Raw genomic sequence first — 20,153 nt, forward strand, 5'->3', positions numbered from 1 at the left:
CCAAAAAAAAAGACTCCAGGAGAGGCTTAGCTGGGTGATATGGCATGTGTATCAGTTCTACCAAGTTAAAATGGGCCAAGAGATTAGGACACACTTTTTTAACTCTTCTGGTTTTTAGGATGTTCTTCAGGCTGTTTCTCCACTGCTATGAAAGTGTATTTTTGTTTTACTCCGTGGTTTGTGAACTTCTGAGTGCTTTTGCTGTCCAAATAGAAAGTTATAACTGTGAGCAGTTATATCTGATTCAAATCTTCTATACATTTAGGTGTAATTAACATGCCAACCTCAAGAGACTGGCAAACAGCCAGCATGCTCTACAGCACTGCCAACATCTGGCACCCTGGCTTGTCAGGAGGAATCAGAGATGTTCCTCTCTCTGAAAGCAGAAGAGCTTTTTTGGCGTCAGGACTCTGTGTGGTCCAGGGGGGAGAAACAAGTCACCAAGACTGGTCATTATTTTCTAGGACATCATTTGGCGGGGTCCTCTCGACTTTCTTCCCACCCAGTCTCTGCTGCTCTTCTGCTCTCATCACAGGGCAAAGCAGAAAGGGCAGAAATGTTTCTCTTGTGTCTGAACTCGCAGAACATTTAAAATTTGGATGAGTGCCTAGATGGGATGGGTTCGGGATGATCCCATTCTGCATTACGATTCCAGGCAGGGCAGTGTATGCGCTCACACTGCATGCTTTCCTCCATGCCGGCGTGTATGGATTCACAGCTCAGAGGGCTGGAGTAATGTGGTACAGGTTGCCTAGTCCCCTCGAGTCTCCTACGGCCCACACCACCACAGCAACATGTCTTGCATTACCTGTAAAGCAGAGGAGGAGATAACGAAGGGAATCCTGGCCACTAAAGTTGGGGTGTTGCTGACCCTGCATGTGTTGGCCCCCTTTTGTGAGTACCTGGGGGGGAAGTACATCCTTTGCAAGGCATTTCATGATGTTGCCTGTGCTGAGCAGTCCCTACTAGGATTTCTTCGGAGATTGATGGTGACTGAGGGAGATGCTCAGGCCCTGGTGTCTCCAAGGCTCCTCCACAATATACAGGGTTGCCTCCTAGTTTCATGAAAGGCACCACCGGGACCACAGGCAAGTAGTCTGCTTCTCAGGAGGCTGAATATTGCTCTCTAGTACCCTCTAGGGTTCACAAGACAGAGGACCTGGGAACTTTTGGCTGTGGGATGAAGGAGCCCACAGCAGAGGAGCCTCAGGCTGGGCAGGAGAGCGAAGGAGGCACGCTGGCTACCTCTTGACTGCTCTCCTCCCACAGGGCTCTGAAGCACTGTCTGCCAGAGGGATGTAACTCGCCCTGGTCCTGCAGGCCAGCCCGAGGCCCTCACATCACCTCCGTCCCACCTACGGGGCCGAGCCTTGCAGCAGATGGGAGGGAGCGACTCTCCAGCCCACAGCCAAGTCACTGAATCACAGCATTTAGAGGCAGAGGCGTGGTGAGGATACTTGGGCTAAATCCCGACTCTAAAACAATGAGCCCGAGGGGTCTTTATTGTCCATCACAGTGCAGACAATAATATTTTTGTTACCAGAGCAATTGCCAGTGGGATGGTGGGGACAGCAGCCCTCTAAGTACCACAAGGCACAAGAAAATATTGCTCAAAAGTTGTGTCATGTTTTGGATAGCAGCTCTAATTTATTGCTTCTCCCTGCCTCTGGGGACACAATGCTGAGGCAATCCAGGAGTAGGGATGGTGCATTTTTGGAGCACAGTCAGGGCTGGATCGTCAGCATTATTTGTAAACATGGCTTAGCTCTCCTCACCAGGAATAAAAGCCACTTATCCTGCGAACAAAGCTTGTTCGACTGTAGGCCCCTTACACTGCTACTTCCCACTTCTCCTCTATTTCCTAAGGAGAAGATAAGCTTAATCCTTTTCATATTTTAATGATAGGGTAGCTAGCTTTTCAGTCCTGCTTTCCCTTTTCTTGTGTTTGGACTTGTAGCCATGAGCCCAACTCTAAGCTTTGCTACATTCATTCCTTCACAGAAAAAGCAAGCAGGAGGTGTTCCCAGGAAAAATCAGCCTGGGCTCAGGGCAGTACAAAAGATCTCTCTGAGCTGGCTCTTTTCCTTTACAGAGTCTCCTGGGGGGACGTCTGCCTCTGGTCTGTGGGGAGGATCTGCTCAGAAAGGGGTCTGGGGGGCAAAGACCAAGGAGGGCCTGGGAGGAGAGAGCCAAGAGGCTTTGCCGTGGGCTGGCAGGAGTGGAGGGCACGGCACGGGGCATGGTCAGCTCCTGCTGGGGGACACCCCACATGCCACCAGCAGGACCTATTTCAATGCAACCTCTAAAGGAGTTAGATCCGTGGGCTGCTCCCCTTGACAAAATGGGGTTGCTGGGGTGTCCTTTTAGTGGGGTCAAGGGAAACAGGGGGGCTGCAAAGAGCCTCCTGCCCTGGGGAAAGCAGCAGGAGAGAGGAGGGCTGTGGCGTATCCCGGGGGTATGACATCCCCCATGGTTTGGGGCAGAGGGGGCGATGTGCAGCTAGGCCTCATCTGCGTGAGGGGCTGCTTGAGGAGAAGGAGAAGCAGCGGTGGGGCAGAGCAACCTGAAAACTCCACAAAAGCCAGGGTGTGACATGCAGCAAAGCAGATTGCTCGCTCCCCTGCCTTGTTCTCTCAGCAAAGGACTTGCCGAGGTGTGAAAGTGCTTGCCGTGGTGCAAGAAACCTTGGGGAGGAGGCAGGGCCAGGCCCGAGCCCTGAAACCCAAGAAATTAACTGCTGAAGAGGAGGGAAGCAATGTCGGGAAAGAAAGAGCTTGAAACCATGGAAACGGGTCTCTCCCCTCCTTCCCTTCACTCCCATCTGTATTTCCCAGAATAGACACTGAACTCCGGTTTCTTTTGATGAAGCAGAGACTTGGGCCGGTGCGGCGGTGAGCAAAGTGGTCACTGTGAAGTGAGGTGAAGTGAAGAAATGAGAAGCTGAAGGTCACCCTTGGCCCTCCTCCTGAAGCCGTCTCATCATCTAGAGGCAAATTAGCAGTCCCCCTCTAGGTCACCCTCAAAGCCAGAGGCAGGGATTAGCAAGGGGAGTTCTCGGCACACAGCCTACTTTCAACACCCCCTGCTTATCTTGTTCGGTGCCAGGGGTTCATTTTCTCAGCTACAGATCTACTGAGCAAAATCCTGATGCCTTAGCTTGCCTCTAGGATTTTTGCTTAAGTGCATGCAGACCCCACTGCCCATGCTGTGGATCCAGCACGATTTCAGCAGCTGCTCCACCCACTGCTATTCACGCGTGCAACATGAGGGTGAACGGCGGGAGATGGAGGGAGAATATTGCAGGGCAAACTGAGATGTCGAGAGCGACTGAGGAGGAAAGGGGAAGGGCTGCTGAAACTAAGGGCGAGGGAAGTGGAGGGGAAGAGTCTGATCATGCGTTAGTGGAAGCAGATGATGCAACTGGAGATTACTGGACCCCTCTTTGATTCAGCCTTCAGAAGTGGTGTGTTCATCCATAACTACTGAAAGGGATCAGTTACGCTGATCCCTGAGCACTGATGGGCATCTTGCTTGAAACTGTACAAGGGGAACATTGGACCCCTGGGAGAGGCCGTCTGAGGGGAGTACGGTGACTATGCAGTGACGCAGCCATCCTCTCGTCCTGTGTGTTTACAGTGGTCATCTGATCACTCCACTTTCTGGGATGAACCCATTCCCAGGGTCCCGTTGTTACTTCTGCCTGGCTGATACTAGGTGAACACCAAGCACAAAAATTGATGCCCCATCACAGCCTCCCTCTTACTTTGAAAAAAAGAGAATCATCTACAGAGGTCTGTTCAGAACAACCTCTTCGCAGGTATGCCACTAGAGACAGACACATGATCCAGCTAAAAATCTTGTACTTTTTCTACTCTATTCCCAAGCATGAGATGCAGAGAAAGGGAATCTCCTCCTGGGGAGGTGAAAGGATGAAATAAAAGACCCATGAAACAAGCTGAAGATGAAACTGGGGATATGGTGAGAATTGTGTTCATTACCAAGTACAGAGGAAATGTTACTCCAGGATATTATTGGATGAATGCCTATGGATATATGTATATTTACATAAGGTGAATGAGAAAATGCTTAGCTTTGGGATGTACCAGATCCTCCAGTGAGGAGAGACAAACATCTGGAGGGGATAATTTCTAGCTAAATGGAGTTCCACATTGAAACAAGTAGTTTTCATTGTAGGCAAGGCAGGAGCGGGCTCTCTCGCTTACCTCACGGACTCTGGCACTCAGGAGAGGTAATGAGAACAAGGAGCGCTCCTGCAACTGAAGACGAACCATAGTTTTTAAAACAGAGCTGAACACACTCTGTTCTTGGCAGCGCTCATGCTTCAGCTGTGTTGAGATCAGGCTCAGCTGCACCCCTTTGCAGTAATTGCTAGCGCAGATATGCAGCATACGCAGCGCTGGGACTTTGCGAGGAACACGGCCCCTTAGATGGATGCTCAGATTGCAAAACGCCATACTGAGCCCTCCCGTTGGCTCCAGGAAGTTTAGCGTACAAAGAAAGCACTTTCAAACACTTTCATCATGATAGACCCTACAGGGGGCTGAGGAAGAAGCCTGTGGTCACATTAACCTGTGCAAGCTGGGGATCTGTGGAAAATATTATTCCTGGTCTATGGAGAGAAAGCCTTCCTCTGCAGTGGTATTTCTGGCATCGTTACAACCCCAGAAGCAGCTGAGAGCTCCTGGCTGGAATGTTGTGGGCACCTTGATACCGGAGAGAGCAATAAAAAACAGCTAAAAAGCTCTGTTTTATGTAAGAGCAAGCATATGCTACAGGTGCCCTGCCAAAGCAAAATACAACCCGGTTTATGGCCTTCTTTGTTTGTTGACATTGCGTGATCAGGACAAGAAAGAAAAATGGGAAGAGGGGATGGTTTGCTTGTTTCCCTGCTAGAAACAACAAAGTTCTTGCATTTGGGTCCTCCTTGATTTTGATGTATGTATTTTTCAGAACCAACAGATGTCTTATATCTAAATTTACAAAGCAGTGATTGTTAACAGGGATATATTTTTCCTATGTTTGTTAGGCACCAGTATTAAGAAAAATAAATGAATCCTTCAACTTAGAATGCCTATGTGCTATTCTCTTTTTTTTTACAATGTAAGAACTGTCTATACTTCTCACACTGTCTCTTGGTATTCAGGTTATATGAGGCTGAGTGTGAAAATGGAGAGAAATCACTCTTTAAAAATGCCATGAAAACATTAAACATTTACCTTTTAAAATCTATAAATTCAAAGAGTTTTTCATTGGAAGCCAACTTGAAAATACTCTTTAAAACAGAAATTTAGAAGAATTACATTTAGAGGCAATCAGACACTTCGAACAGTTATTTTTCCCTGGTTTTGATTCTCATAATCCTTTTTTTAATTTTTAATTTTTAATTTTTTTAACTTCATATCCTTTCCTCCTAGAGGTCAGACAGTTGAGGCATCCAATTCTGATTGATTGCTGTGGAAGTAATGATGAGGCAAAAGTGAGAACGGTGACATCATGGGAGAAACAGATGGTGAGAGCTGATGAACTTCTAAGAAACAAAGACTCTTCTGCCAATAAGCATTCCTAGAGAACGAGAAAAACTGAGAAAAACAATCTTAGCGCATAATGCAAAGGGGGAGCACTTGGAAATTACCCTTAGACTGTCTGAAAACAAGGACAACTAGCCATTGTGGATAGCTTTTTGGACTCCTCTAGGTCTTTGATCCAAACAAAATTAAAGCTGCATTGAATTGTGGAAGAGCAGAGAGTAGCAGATCATGCAGAGTGCAAAATCTCACTGACAATTTGAAATTATTAGGAAGATGGTTTAGAGTGACCTCACAAAAAACTCCCTCTTTGCTCAGACATCTTTGGAAAATTTGCTTTTGGAGAAGTAGAGTCCTCACCAGGCTTTTCAGTTATGGAGTGATAGCTGTGTCTTTAATGAACTTGTTGAGATCCTGATGTTGTGTAAATGTAGCTAAATTTGAAGAGGAATATGGATAAAATGATAGCCAGCCCTGATATCAAGGAAAGGAAGTTGTCTGCTGTCTTCTAGTGTGAAGAACATGAAGAGATGGTTGGTATGGGGAGGAGGGTGGCAAAGCTTTTCTTTCTCCAGTCATGATACTGGCATTGCAATTGCTCTGGCAGCTAAATAGGAGAGTACTTTGTCATTACTTGGTTAAAAGCCTGCTACCTAAGGTTGCTAGACTCTCTCTGGCTGCATCATCAGTGGGGGAAGCAGTTGCAATGCCTACTCTTTACAGGATTTGGAGGAGGTCTGAATGTGTCCTCCTGTCACGACGTGGACAAGATGAGGTCTCACTGCTGACAAGCTGCAAACTGTGCTGATGAAGTCAACTGAGTTGATACACCTTCGTGGTGTAAATTTAGAGATGAGGAGGAAGTATTTTGCCTTCTTTTACTTTGGGGAAACATGAGCAAGCATTATGGAAGGCTGCATCATATGGACATTGCTTGGTAACATGAGATAAGCAGCACTTCCCACAGATGGAGTATTCTGTGAAGTCATTCTTCCCCTTACTAACACGGGGCAATCTGACTCCACCGATGGCTACAGAAATACTTGAACTAAAGTTGTTGGGGCTCAGGGCTGAGGTTTAAGCCTAGCTGTCTTCAGGCATGTGAGCAGATACCACTCACAGACAAGGAGCGTATGGCTGTGATTCCTTCACAGAAAATCCTCTCCCTGATTTTCTATTACTATTTGATCATCATAGAAAACACAAGCATGGATATTACTTGATGCACTGCAAAAGACCCAAAGCCTGGTGAGTACTGAAGTGCTTTTGTATTAGGTGCTTTGAGGACCACACACTTTCATCTCACCTAACTTTTGATGTTTATGTTTGAGCTTACGCTCCAGGCAATCTTTATAGCCAATGGAGAGATATGCGCTTCCAGGACTTAGTTCATCTGAGCTTTTTCAACATCTACGTTAAAATGCAATTACCCATGCCCCAGATTGCCTGTTTCTATCCACTGACTGTTAGAGTAAGTCTAGACGTCTAGCTCTGATGTAAATGCCAACATCTGGACAGGTTTATCCCACCAGCAAAACGTCCCCTGGTAAAATCCAGAGCAATTGCTTTGTTCTCTCAAAAGAACAATCAGCTAAATCAAAGATGAGAGCAGAGAAGAGTGAGGCCAAAGAAAAAGCCAAGGAGAAAGTGATAAAGGGATCAAATTCCCACACTACTCCTGGGCTGGTTAGGAACAGAATCTGTGTGGAGGCCCAGCTCACCCCCTTATCTATGGATTTGATGGGAAGATGTTTTTTAGATTTCACAGGGAGGAGACAGAAGGATCTGAATGTTTGATACGGCTTGCAGAAATCACCTAATAAGTACTGGCCCTGTATGTAAATGTAGTTATCACTTTGGCCTAAACTCTATGACAGTGTTCTGGCTGGAAAGAAAGAAAGAGAGAAAGGGAGAGAGAAAGAGAGAAAGAGAGAAAGAGAAAAGAAAGAAGGAGAGAGAGAAAGAGGGAAAGAGAAAGAAAGAGAGAAAGAAAAGAAAAAAGAAAAAGAGAAAGGAAGAAAGAAAGGAAGAAAGAAAGGAAGAAAGAAAGGAAGAAAGAAAGGAAGAAAGAAAGGAAGAAAGGAAGAAAGGAAGAAAGGAAGAAAGGAAGAAAGGAAGAAAGGAAGAAAGGAAGAAAGGAAGAAAGGAAGAAAGGAAGAAAGAAAGAAAGAAAGAAAGAAAGAAAGAAAGAAAGAAAGAAAGAAAGAAAGAAAGAAAGAAAGAAAAAGAAAGAAAGAAAGAAAGAAAGAAAGTAAGTGCTGTGGTGTTCTAGAGGAAAGCAAAGCCTCTGTGGGTTAGATTGTCCATTGACAACTGTCCTTGCTTATCCACACCAGGAGCAAAAAGCAGGGCTAGGCGGTGTGTCACTAAAGGACGCTGCTTCTTTTATCAGATCCCCCAGAACAAAGAAGCCGATAGATAGCTGCTTTTTCACATATTTGAGAGTACTTGACATTTTTTTCTTTTCTTTCTTTTCTACTTCTCCATCAAACCAACAGATAATAAATTCTGTCTTGGTAAGTTTGAGCCTTTAAGATATAGTGTGAAAGTTACTGAACTTGACCAAGACAGCACAGCAGAGCATTATTTTGCATTTGCTCATGTGTATACCTACATATGAACTCTGTTAAATTTTCCCTCTCAAACATTAAAGACGCATCTGCTTTTAAATTTCCAATATCGTTTTGCTTGCTCATAAAGACAATTACTATTTTTTATGAGGAGCACTATCTGTGTGACTGTGGTATATATTTATTATTGAGTTTTCTGCTATAAAAGGTCAGTTAAAATTCATTTAGTGTAAGGGGTAAAGTATTAGTGTTACTGGTGGAAGGCAAACCAGAAAGAAATGTCATGCATAGGTGTGTATTCATATATGACTTGCCATAAAATACAACCTAAAACACGAGAGGAAGAATGTTGCTATAATTAAAAACAAAGGACTGGAAGCAAGAATATCTGGTTTCTGCTTTTGGCTGTGTCACAGACGCTCTGTGTGGCTATGGAAGGATCACTTCTCTCTCCCCTGGGTTTCCCCATCTGGAAAACGATCTAATGATACCTTCCAAAAAGGTGCTTGAGAAGCATGACTCATTAATATTTGTAAATATCCTGGGATCAAAGGGCCCGCAGATATACGACGTACCATATGATTATGCCGCTGTTCTTTGCCAATTTCCCTTCACTGTGAGGATGAGATCTTTGTATTTATTGCTTGACTCAGAAAAAGGCCCCATGGGACTCCGTGTTTTTATTGACTCCAGATGAAGTTTTCTCATGTTTACAAATAAAGCGATAACTTCCTGACCCCCAATGCCCACCGTGTGAGCCCAGCCTTGTATCTGGCTCCAAGAGTGGTTCTTCCTGGTGCATGGCAATAATCAAAATGCTACATTTCTGGTGAGCAGAATCGGCTTTCTGTCTCATGGATGGCTCCTGTCGGGCTAGCACAGAGGGAAAAGCCCTGGGTGGGTTCCAGGAGTAAGCAGACCCAGGCAGGCGCAGGGAGCTCAGCTCTGCTGCGAGGAGTGTTCGTGGCTACAGATATTTTGCAAAACTTGACATGAAGCTGTTGTAGTAATGGTTGGTCCTGTGTTCCCTATCCTGGGATGCAGACGGTTCACAGTTCTTCTCATGAGGCAAATCACTTCTGCAGCTGCTGAAGCAGTGAACGGTGGGGATGTTTCAGAGCTAGAAGAGCCAGAGAGCAGCTCCTGCAAAATATTTTCTCTAGCTGAAGGGAATGTATCACCAAACCAAAATGGTTCTGCAAATACTTGAAAATAAAAACAGGGCTGTAAACTTGCATCCAGCTTTTGGAGTGTGTGAGAAATTCTGAGTGCATTGGAGTCCACTGATAGATAACAATTCCAGAGAGTGATTCTGCACAGCTGCAATCGAAGCATGTCATCAGCCCTTAAAATACAAAATTTACTTCAAAATTTACTTATGGTTACTTTGTTGTCCAGGGAAAGCTGAAAGAGTTTGCAATCTGGTAAAATGAACAGGTAGCTTTCGGTTACTGGAACACTCACATCTTTTGGAGACGGGTAGAAACTGTGTTTTGCTTAAAATAAAGGGCTTGAGCAATTCCGACACAGCTGCATTTCTCTAAATGCACCATACAACCCATTGGAGAAGAAAGAAGTGTGGTGGCCTAAAGCCAACATTTGCAAATTATGGGCAGGAGTTTTACTCAGGGGAAAACTGCTTTGGTTTGGGGTAATTTAAAAAAAATTATTATTCAAAAATGTTATCTTCATGGGAACAAGAGGTTGCAGGAGAGGCCAGGGCTGACCACTTTGAGCAGGAAATTATTAACGATTCTTATCTTCTGGAATTTGAGTAGATTTGGTTGGTGATCTTTATAGAACAATATTTATCTTTCCCTGATGGACTTTCTCTTTGTCTCCACCAGCTATCAGAATTATAACCTGGCGTTCTGCATGAGTGTGCTTGTAACTGTGAGCCGAGGGACCGGGGAGCAAAGACAATGGAATTATGGTTACGGTTGGCAAATTGTGAAGACTTTCTGTTTAAAGGTTGGATGGTAATCACAGGAGATTGGGTTTTGTGATTACTAGAGGTCCTTCACTCCCCTTTCCCATGTGAGTCTTTGCCTGTGCAGAGCTGCAAGAAAGTGCGTGGAGTGAGACTTTCTTTTTTTTTAATGCTATTAATATGAGTTAAGATTTCAGCGTGTTGTTCTCTGCTGTTTATGTTGTTTCTGTGTTTATGAGAGGAAAACCACAACTGTTCTTTGGAGATCTTCTGATGTTTAAAACTCTCACTCAAATTCGTATCTTCCTCAATCTCTCAAATACCCTGCACAAAGTTTCTCACTTTCTTCTCTTCCTATACCACCTTATCTGTCCTTCCTCACTGTGCTATCTTGTCCCATAAATACCCCAGAATCTATATGTTTGTACGACTTCAACTATTTTTCTTACACTATCTTGAGCTATTTCTGCTGCATATGCAATAGTAAACAATGATAGCACAAACTGATGGTGTTTTTTACTCTTTGTATATAAATATGTCTAATCCCAGTTGTTGGGAGAAGTTACTCTTCCCTTCCTTGCTTGAAAACTGGTTGTGTATGGGCTAACAGTGTGCAAATTGTCCTGCCCCAGAGGAAATCAGTGCTGGATTCCTTACCAGATAGGCCAGAGATACACTAAAAATTTAACTTATCACCATGGGGCTGTGCTGTCCCTGTTACGGCCAGGTCTGTGCACCCTTCTTGCTTTATTCCAAGTGTGATGGTGGTGGTGTGCAGTCCACAGACCAGACCACACGCTGGTCTGTTGTATTGATAGATATACTGGAGATCTTCTGGATAGAAAGCCTAGGCTGTACTTGTCCCGATGAACCATCTTCTTCTGAAAGGGTGGGCTGGGGTTGGGGGGAGCTTCAGCAGGAATTGACAAGGTTATTTTGGCAGGCAGATATTGCCAGAGAGATAGAGGCATCCTACAGGTTTTTTGAGTCTTTGGCTCTCTTAGGTTCTCTCTGAGTTTCCAGCTCTCTGCAGCTGAAGTAGAATCCAGGTTTTCTTCTTCAGGGTTTAGCAGACTTGCCCTAAAGTCCTCTACACACAAAGAAAATGCTCAGAGTAGCTTCAGCATGCACAGGGTCAGGCCTCCTAATGGCCTAATGGGAACTGGGGAGCACAAGAAATATGAGGTGCAAGGCCAGTTGCATTTCACTCTGGAATTTTTCTATCTTCTCGCAGCTAGAATGCATTCCCTGGAAAGCCCAACTAACATGCTTCTCCATTAGCTGCATGTTAATTATTACCAGCTATCTCAGAAACGGAAATCTTCACTCATTTTTCTCCTTAAACCCTATCTTCAGCAGCAAACGCCTCTCCCCAGAGGGTGGCTGGCAGGAGGGGTCAGGGGACAGAGGCCGTTCCTTTGAGTTAGCACTCCAGTAACTGGCTTCTTACTAATAACAGCAACAACAACAATACTAATAAGTTATTTATTAGCAATCTATTTCTGCCGGGGTTACGACCGCGCTGTCAGAGTGCACAGGTAATGGGATCGAGCTTCTACTTCCCCGCCATGAGTCATGCAAAGCGTGAGGTAACATTCAAGCGAGTTAATGACATTCCTGTTCACACGCCTGCCCAATGGCTCTCCGTAGCCCTTTGATGCTGTTGAGTCTTTCCTACAGTGGCCTTTGCAGGCAGAGGCCTCCTTGGCTTGGATGACGGTGATTACCCAGCCTTTATTTTCCTGCTAGCATCAGCCAAATAAAGAGGCATTCCTCATTGCTCCCCTCATCCAGGCTGAAAGTCATGCCCTGTTGAAGCACACTGGGGAGGGATGTTTTAATCCTGCATACCTCCAGGCAGGTGAGCGGATGCCATCGTGACCTTTGTCTACATCTCACCTCCAGAATTCAAAGCAGTCAGAAAACTAAGTCAGAATTGGGCCAAGCTGTAGCAAGGGCCGAGCGCCAGTGTGACCAGCAGGGGGGAGTGTGGGCAGCACGAAAATGTCGTGGCTTTGCTGCTAGGGGAAAAACCAACAAGCGACCAAACGTGGTCCAAGGGTCTGCATGCTGGCGGTGGGAGTCCGCTCTGCGTCCCTTCCCCACTCCCCCACAGTCCTGGGGTTTGACCTTGGCGAGCAGTTCACCTCAGGAGTTACCTTGCCAGCCCCAAAGTTGTCTTTAGCTACCCAAAATTTTGCTTCTGATTCAAGTCAGAGGGAGCTGCAAAACTGCTCACCCATTTTTTACAAGAGCACAGAATCAGAAACATAGGGCAGAAGGGACTACTGTGACCATCTCATCTGATCTGTGTAACACCTGTCAAAGGACCTTCCTGAGTTCATCTCTGATTGAATTAAGAAGAAACATTAAAGCTCTTTTCTAGAAGAAGAAGAAAAAAAAAAAGTGACTGAAAGATACTTGGCTGTCAAGAAACTCACCAGGGCTTCTTGCAGTTTTCCCCGGTGACCAAATGATGGCCAAATCACCCGTGACCTTCTCTTCCATCCAACGAGCAGGCTGCATCCTGGCAGCTCCGAAGCATGGCATCTTTTCCAGCGCTGCAGTCATCCTCTGGCTCTTCTCAGCACCCTCCCGGCTCCTCCCTGCCCAGCTCACAGCGCCAGGTCTGCACGCAGTGATCCCCAAAGCAGTTGTCTCGGTGTGAAAGGCTGGGATAATGCAACCTCCCTTTTCCTGTTTCATATTTCCTGTTTGTACAGCCCGGGATCTTATTACCCTTGACACTATATTTCACACTGGCACATATATCCATGACCTCCAAGTCCTCTCCGGATTTCAGGCTTGCTTTGGTAGAAATCCTCTTCTGTCAGGAGGTCTCCTGTTCTGTTCCACAGCTGTGATTCACACATTTCTGCAGTAAAATGCATATTGGTTGCAAGAGCCCAGGTAATCCATGCTGTTCTGCACTGAAGACATATCCTCTTCATTACTTTGTAGTTCCATCTTTGTGCCATCTTCAGGCTTCAATGGCAAGCATTTTGTGTGTCTTTCTGAGTTCGATTTGAAGGGGCTGCACCAAAAACACCACCTGCCAAATGGTAACTCCTAGCTTAGAGTGTCATGTCCTGAGATGCACTAGTTAGCCAGTGTTTAATCCAGTTAATAAGATCCACGCTTATTTGATATCATCCTATGCCATGAACTAAAATACCCTGAAGAAGTCCAAGTAAATTACATCAACCCTGGTAACCTCTGTCATGCAAACTTGTAACCTCACTGAAAAAAAGCTATCATTATTCTAATTAGATCCATTTTCTACGTATCTAGGCTCACTGATGTGAATTGTACTATCCCCTTTAATTCATTCTTATTAATTCTTGCTTCAGTCCATTTGGTTATGCCGCCCTGCAGCCATACACTTACCCACGTCATGTTTGCAGTCATAGAAATGATTGGAAAGGACACTGGAGAACTGGAGCAGGACCATCACCAATGCTAGATCAGGTCAGCTTGGCTCTGTAGGGCTGAATGCTGACGAGCCTGGGACTGACTGAAGGCTCCACCAACTCTCTGGGTATCTTGCTGCACTGCCACACAAGCTCCTGTGGTTGCTCATTTTCATACTGGCACAATGCCACTTTGCTTCTAGACCTATGAAACCTGTTTCCCAAAACTTATCAAAGTCACTCACAGTCTTTCCTGCCAACTCTTTTAATGTTTTAATGCTTTGAAAAGTTGGCTTTATTTTTTTTTCTTCCTTTCCTTTTCGTCTCTTGAATCTAAATTGCTGCCTTCGGGCTTCTTACACTTCTGTTAATTTTTTTAAAGTTTCCTAAGATTCCAGTTGAGAAGGAAATATATGTTGTCTCTGTTCAAAGTCTAGACTGATCATATTCATTGGCTTCATCTACATTCTCTGAATCATTGCTGAATATTTATTTTGCCACTATTTCTGTGTAGAAATGGACCAGAATTGCTTTATGATATCCTTTGTTTTGACTCCACTTCAAAAAGACATCTTACTGCCTTTAAATCTACTGTCCACAAATGTCTTCCTGTCTTCCTATCAATTTTCTACAGTAGAAATCAATTAAATTAGCATTAGCTATTGTTGTCAGCTTCCCTCTTCCTCATATCTACGTATACACAAATCCATACAGAGCACATCTATGTGTTTAATTTTTGCATCTGCTTTATTTTCCCTCTTACCAAACTTTTTCCTCAATTGTGATATTTCAGCACCAATAAAATATTTAATTTCCCAACTGTTCCACTTCTATTTGCATTTATCTCCCAGCTGATCTAGCCCAAAGCTGAATTGTTTTCAGCTCCAGAAACTGGCCCTTTTAAAACTCTGTGTTTGTACATTAGTAGCTTGGACTTTATTCTGTTTGCCCATAAGTCACACTAGTTTGGCTCTAATCAATAACTTGTTTCTAGTTCTGTAGCTAGTAGTCTTTCTCTGGCTCAGAATACCAATAGGGAATGAGTTTCTACCAAAGGAAGGTGTTTTGGGATGTCCACCGTGACCCCTCCTACGCCACTCTGCCTCAGCTTTGCCTGCAGATGTGCGGTGGCTGTTGTAGGATCACCTCCCATGCTGGTGTAAGCATTGTCTGAGCTGCTCTATGCAATATATGCACTACTCACAGTTCTCCTGGCTTGCAGCGGGCTGTTTTGCTCTTAATGCTGCAGTGCTTTCGAGTCGGACATACTTCAGTGCCTTTGGAACAGGAGTAGCCAGCAAATGGATACTGCCCTGGATAATTTTTGCCTGTTTGCCATCAGGTGACTGTCCCTGAGGTGTCAGCAATGACAGAGCTCAGGCCATCTCCTGGGGGATGGTGCAGAGGTGCTGTGCTGGCTGGGCACCTGGGTGCCTTTGGCTAACTGCTGCCCAGCAGTGAGCAGAGACCTCCCCATGGCCGTGTCCTGATTCTGGTCTGGTTTCTTCTAACTGGGCCACATCCACCATGGGTTAACGCTCCTGGTGAGGGTAAAGAGACTTTCAGAGACCTTCGCTCCCCTGGCAGCAGGTGGGATACAGGAGGGAAACGTCAGCATGATCCTGGTGAGACACAGACCTGGGAGAACAGGCAGCCGACAGCCACTTCCTAAATTGCGTGCACATCGTTGGAGAACAACGCAGCCAGCTCAGGACACCTCAGCAGCTACTTAACGAGCCTTGACTCATCCGAGTACGCCAAACTTTTGACTAGATGAAATCGGCACTGGCTGATGCAGCTCCTCCATTCCCACTGCCCAGTCCAGGGCAAAATGAAAGGCAAGCGTTTTCGACCGAAACCTGGCACGAGGCACCGGCCACCAGCCTCAGCTCTGTGTGCCATAGGATGCTGTCCAGCAGTGAGGCCAGCCCGCACATGGCCTGCACCTGGTCAAGGATGAAAATTATTAAAGGAGACAACTCCGTGGGCAACCACATCATTCTCCAAGGTGGTAGCGCGTGGGCTTCCCAGTGTCTCTGCTGTGGCACAGGCTATGTTGTGTCCTGACTGGTTGTCCTCTTCTCGTCAGACCCTCCAGGCATGGTCCTTTGGGTGGAGGGCTACAGACCCACCACCAGCACCTCCATCTCCTCACCACACATCCTGTGCCCAGCCTCGAGTGCCCAAACCTCTGCTCCATCCTGGTCAGGACAGAAACATGGGTACACACACAGGGGAGGTGCTCATCACCGAAAGAATCAAAGTACCTCACAACTAAGGTTTTGCTGTCACCCTTTTCCTTTCAAAGACTTCAAAGCCACCTTCCTTTTGAACAGACAAGGCCAGCTAGATCACAGACGCAAATGCTGCTTCAGTAGAGCTCTGCAGCTGGAGCCATTTGCCATCGCAAGGTCCTTCTGCTGAGTACGCCAAAGCCACAAAGGATCAAAGGTAACTCCCTGAGTGAAATGCAGTGAAATGGGTCGGTGTGCAATGTTGGGAGCGAGCAGAAGTGTCAGAGAAGGGACTGCTGGTCTCCAGAGCCAGGTTAGCTAGGTGGACATGGTCTTGCATGAAGCACTCTTAGAGTTTGATGCCTGGTTTCGTTTGCTTAATTGTTTGTTTTCACAGATAGCATTGGGTTGTGCAATCATTTTCTTTGAAAATGGGATTCAGCTCACATTATTTCACCTAACTGAGCTGGTGTTGAGTGAAGCAAAAGCTGTTTTGCTGGAAAGCCCAGTCCCCATCCAGTGTCGTGTACTCAGGATGTTGTCTCAGATGATGGTCATCTTGTCCTGATGTCAGGTATGTCCTGGGGCCCCAACCCAGCACTGTGCCTTGCAAATCAGAGATGTAAAAGACATCTCTACCCCCCCTCCAATACAATACAATACAATACAATAAAATAGTGGCACTAACTTAGCCTGCTTCTCTTCTCTTATATTTACAAAGCTTCTGGCTCAAGACTTGAGCTGTCCAGGTATAAATGCATTGCTGTAAGAGTTGTTTTATAGCTCACTTTCCAAGAAAACAAGCTGCTAGGTACTTCCTAGCAAGGACTAGGAAGCATGTTTGGAGCAAGGACTGTGCCTTTTCCTTTGCCTCACATCGTAACGAGAAGAAAGCACTGCCCTGTGCAGGTCTGGATCACTGCCCTCATGGTCCTGTGCTGCCCTGCGACATAATGCAGACAGATAAGATGCTAGGGGATAAGATGTTAGCACACTCACAACACAGCAGTCCTGAAATGTCCAGGAAGGGGATGAGATAAAGCCGCACTGCATATTTTTTTTTCCTTCCAGAACAAACATAACACGTTAAATTCACTGGAAATTTGCAAACTCATATCCCTTCCTCAGTCCACCATGCTAATATGACCCCTTAGAAGGAAAAATAATATAAATCGGAATACAGACAATTGAAAAGTAACTTCACTCCGTCAAACTATAGATGTCAGAAGCTAAGCTCTTTGACCTATAGTTTAGTTCCAGAAAAAACATTTCTTTTTGGATGAACAGAAAATAAGCTGGAAATGATGAAACCGATCATATGTTTGAACTTTAATTTTGTTGATGGACGACAGTTGTGTGAATAGCTGTCCCTACAGTTTTTGTTTTAAATCTTCTGGGCTTTTAGTGTTGACCTTTCTGTGAATTGGTGACATCACAAAACCTATTACCCAGTTTGGATTTTGCCAACCTTCTTCACAAGTAGTTTTATTTATGAATATCATTTTTGTAAGAAAGAGAGCATTTCTGGCATCTCAGGCATCTTAAGCTCTGACTATGTTTTGTCCTGCTGGTGTAAAAGAGGTTTTCCCAGAACTGACACTAGCGAAGTGTTGTCTTGAGTTGAGGCTGTTTGGACCAAAGTTCCTGCCTCCAAGATTTGCCCTAAGAACTTTGTTTCGAAATTTGGAGAGGAAAAAGGAATTTTGGAAATTATTCTTTACAAGGAGGAGGCTGATGATCTTGGCTGAGGATGAGGAAGGCTGTCTCTTAAATTATCGAGAAATGCTGCATGGGCTGCATTTCAGATCCAGAGCTGAGAAGCAATCCCCCAAGAGAGTGAGAGCTGGAGAACTCAGGAACCTCCTAGTAGTCTCTTTGCCCTTGTTTTGATCTTTTTCTAGCTGGAGGAGTGCCCAGATGCTTTTGGGTGTGAAGGTGTGGCTCTGGGCAGACAGCCACCAAGGTGTGTGGGCATCTGTAAGGTCCAGACACAGAAGGAATTTAAGAAAACTCCCCTGCTTTGAGCAACGCGGTATGCTCTCAGGAAATTGCTCACCGAACTGTATTCAATATGTTCTGCTTAAGGTCCGATGAAACTGAAATACTATCTTGTATAAACTCTGATTCAAAAGAGTTACCAAATTGCCATTTATCCAAAACAATTTGTTGAAGTCTGTTATTTAAAAAAAATAAATAAATTGCATTTTTTTCGGAGTGGTGAGCCAGACATTTATATAGCTCTGAGATGGAAGCTTTACAATTGTATCTATGATTTGTGGTTTACACGTCAGATAATAATCTAGTTTCAATATGGAAATATTTAACTGGCATCCAGTTATAGATCTGATTGATTGCAACTTCCTTCGGTCGGGTTTTATAACCTGCGTGGTGGAGCGGGCAGGAGTTCTTGAAAGGCTCGGGCAGTCATGGAGGTGAGCGTGGGACGGTCACGAGTGACTTGTGGGAACGGGGTGGGAGGAGGACATGGTGCAAGGAGGTCTTCAGTCATCCGTGGGGAAGTGGCGTCTGGGGACGGGGAGGTTCCCTACCTCGGGCCCTAATTACTGGGGAGGAGGCACGGGCGTTGCTTTGGTGCACATACATCTCACGCCCCTCTGCTACCCTGGGATGGGGAACCCCAGACAGCTGGCTGGTAGATTTCCTCAGCTTTTCACCCTAAGGAAGAAATAACCCCCAGCCCCCCCCCTGTTGTTGGATGGGGTACTTGGGTCTCTGAAGAAAAAAGGAGGTTCCCGGGTTTCTTCTCTTGCTTCTTCCTTTGAGGGGAGCACTTGTGAGGGGCCTGAGCAAGGGTGTGATTTATTACAAGGCATATCCACGCTCCTATTCCTCTGGCCTAAGGATTTAATCTGACTGTCACATCTGTGGGCAGGAGGGAGTTTCTCCACGATCATGTAGATACCACTGGTCGGGGTTTGCTATCTTCCTCTTTGATGTGGAGCACTGACAACTTCTGACAGTCGTGTGGGGCACGGGTGCAAACCACAGCCTGCTGCTGCCGGCCTTTGGGGAGAACCTCGTGCTCTTCTCTCTTTTTGTGGCACATCACATTTGTGGTGTTTGGCTTTTGGTATGGCTCTAAAGAGTGGTGTGAGGTGCTGGGAGGCACTTTGTGACTCGTGGCACGTAGAATAGATATTTTGAGGGTTTCTCTGGACTGGAGACCCATTTAGATGTTCTTGCAGAGGACTGCACGTGCTGACTGTCCATCTTACGTGTCCCTCCATCACCCATTTGATGCATCACTGGTGTGATTCTGATTTGATTGTTGTATTGGTTTATTTATTGCTCAAGTCAATATCATTAACGGCCTCTTGATTTGTGGGGAGTGATGGGCATGCTTGAGTTTAGTTTTATTTTTCCTTAATAGTTACCAAAATGTGGAAGTCTGAGTCTGAATCACGCCTTCTTCACCAAGCAACCCGTGTCCAGCACCTGGGACAAACATCAAACGACCAACCTAAAACAGCAGAAGAGCTTTTCTGAAAACAGCCTTCGGCTCTTTGACCCCTGTCCATGAGAAACACCCGCTCCCAACACTGGGAGTGCAAAGTAAGAGCTCCGGGACAAATGATAATAAATGAACCCAAATGAATTCTCCCCTCCAGGAAATGATTTAATATGTAAGGCTGCCCCGTCGGATGTTTCTCCTGGGACTGTGATGTAAGTGTAAGGTGAAGTACTATCACAGTAACCGTGTGCATATTCCTACTGGCCCTATTAGCTGGGGACACATAAGTCGGGGTCAGGATGTCTGCACCCTTAGGCTGACATGACGTGTAGTTCGGGCAGGAAAAAAGCTGTTTCAGCCCCTTGATCTCTCCGTAGATATTAAAACAATCCTGCTGATAGCTGACAACCTGTCCTGTTTCCTCCACTTGTCACTGCCTCTGCTGCTTGCTGCAAAAGGGTTAGATGAAGATCCAGTGATGGAGATCAGCTGGAGAGTGAGGAAAGGGGAGCAACTCCTCGCAACCTGCTGCAATTATAGACCGCGGGAGAAGCACCTGGCGTCCAGAATCAACCCGGGGGGATGATCTGAGGGATGCTGCGGCCCCTCGAGTGTTTTTGTCTTTTCAGGAGCTGAAGCTTTCTGGACAAACTCCTGAGTGACAGAGGCAAGTGAAACTGCCAGTGGGTGGTGCATGGGCATCTCTAATGCTTGCAAGCGCAAGCCTCGCGCTCTGCCCGTGCCCGCTGCATGTATTCTATTTATACCACAGCAGAGGGAGCGTTGGCAAAGCATCTCCGAGGAGCCACCTTTTGTTATACCTACAGCTGCTCCCTTTCCTGTCCGTGGAAACGATGCAAAAATCATCACAATATCGTGGATCGTGGGGTTAAGTGATCTGCTACCTTGTGACCGTGCCGCCGCCGCCGTGGCCATAGCCTGGGTTTGCATCGCTGTGATTTCTTGCGGGGAACAAAGCACCTGAAATACC

This window comes from Aythya fuligula, chromosome 3 (assembly GCF_009819795.1).
Source record: "Aythya fuligula isolate bAytFul2 chromosome 3, bAytFul2.pri, whole genome shotgun sequence".
Classification (NCBI taxonomy): Eukaryota; Metazoa; Chordata; class Aves; order Anseriformes; family Anatidae; genus Aythya; species Aythya fuligula.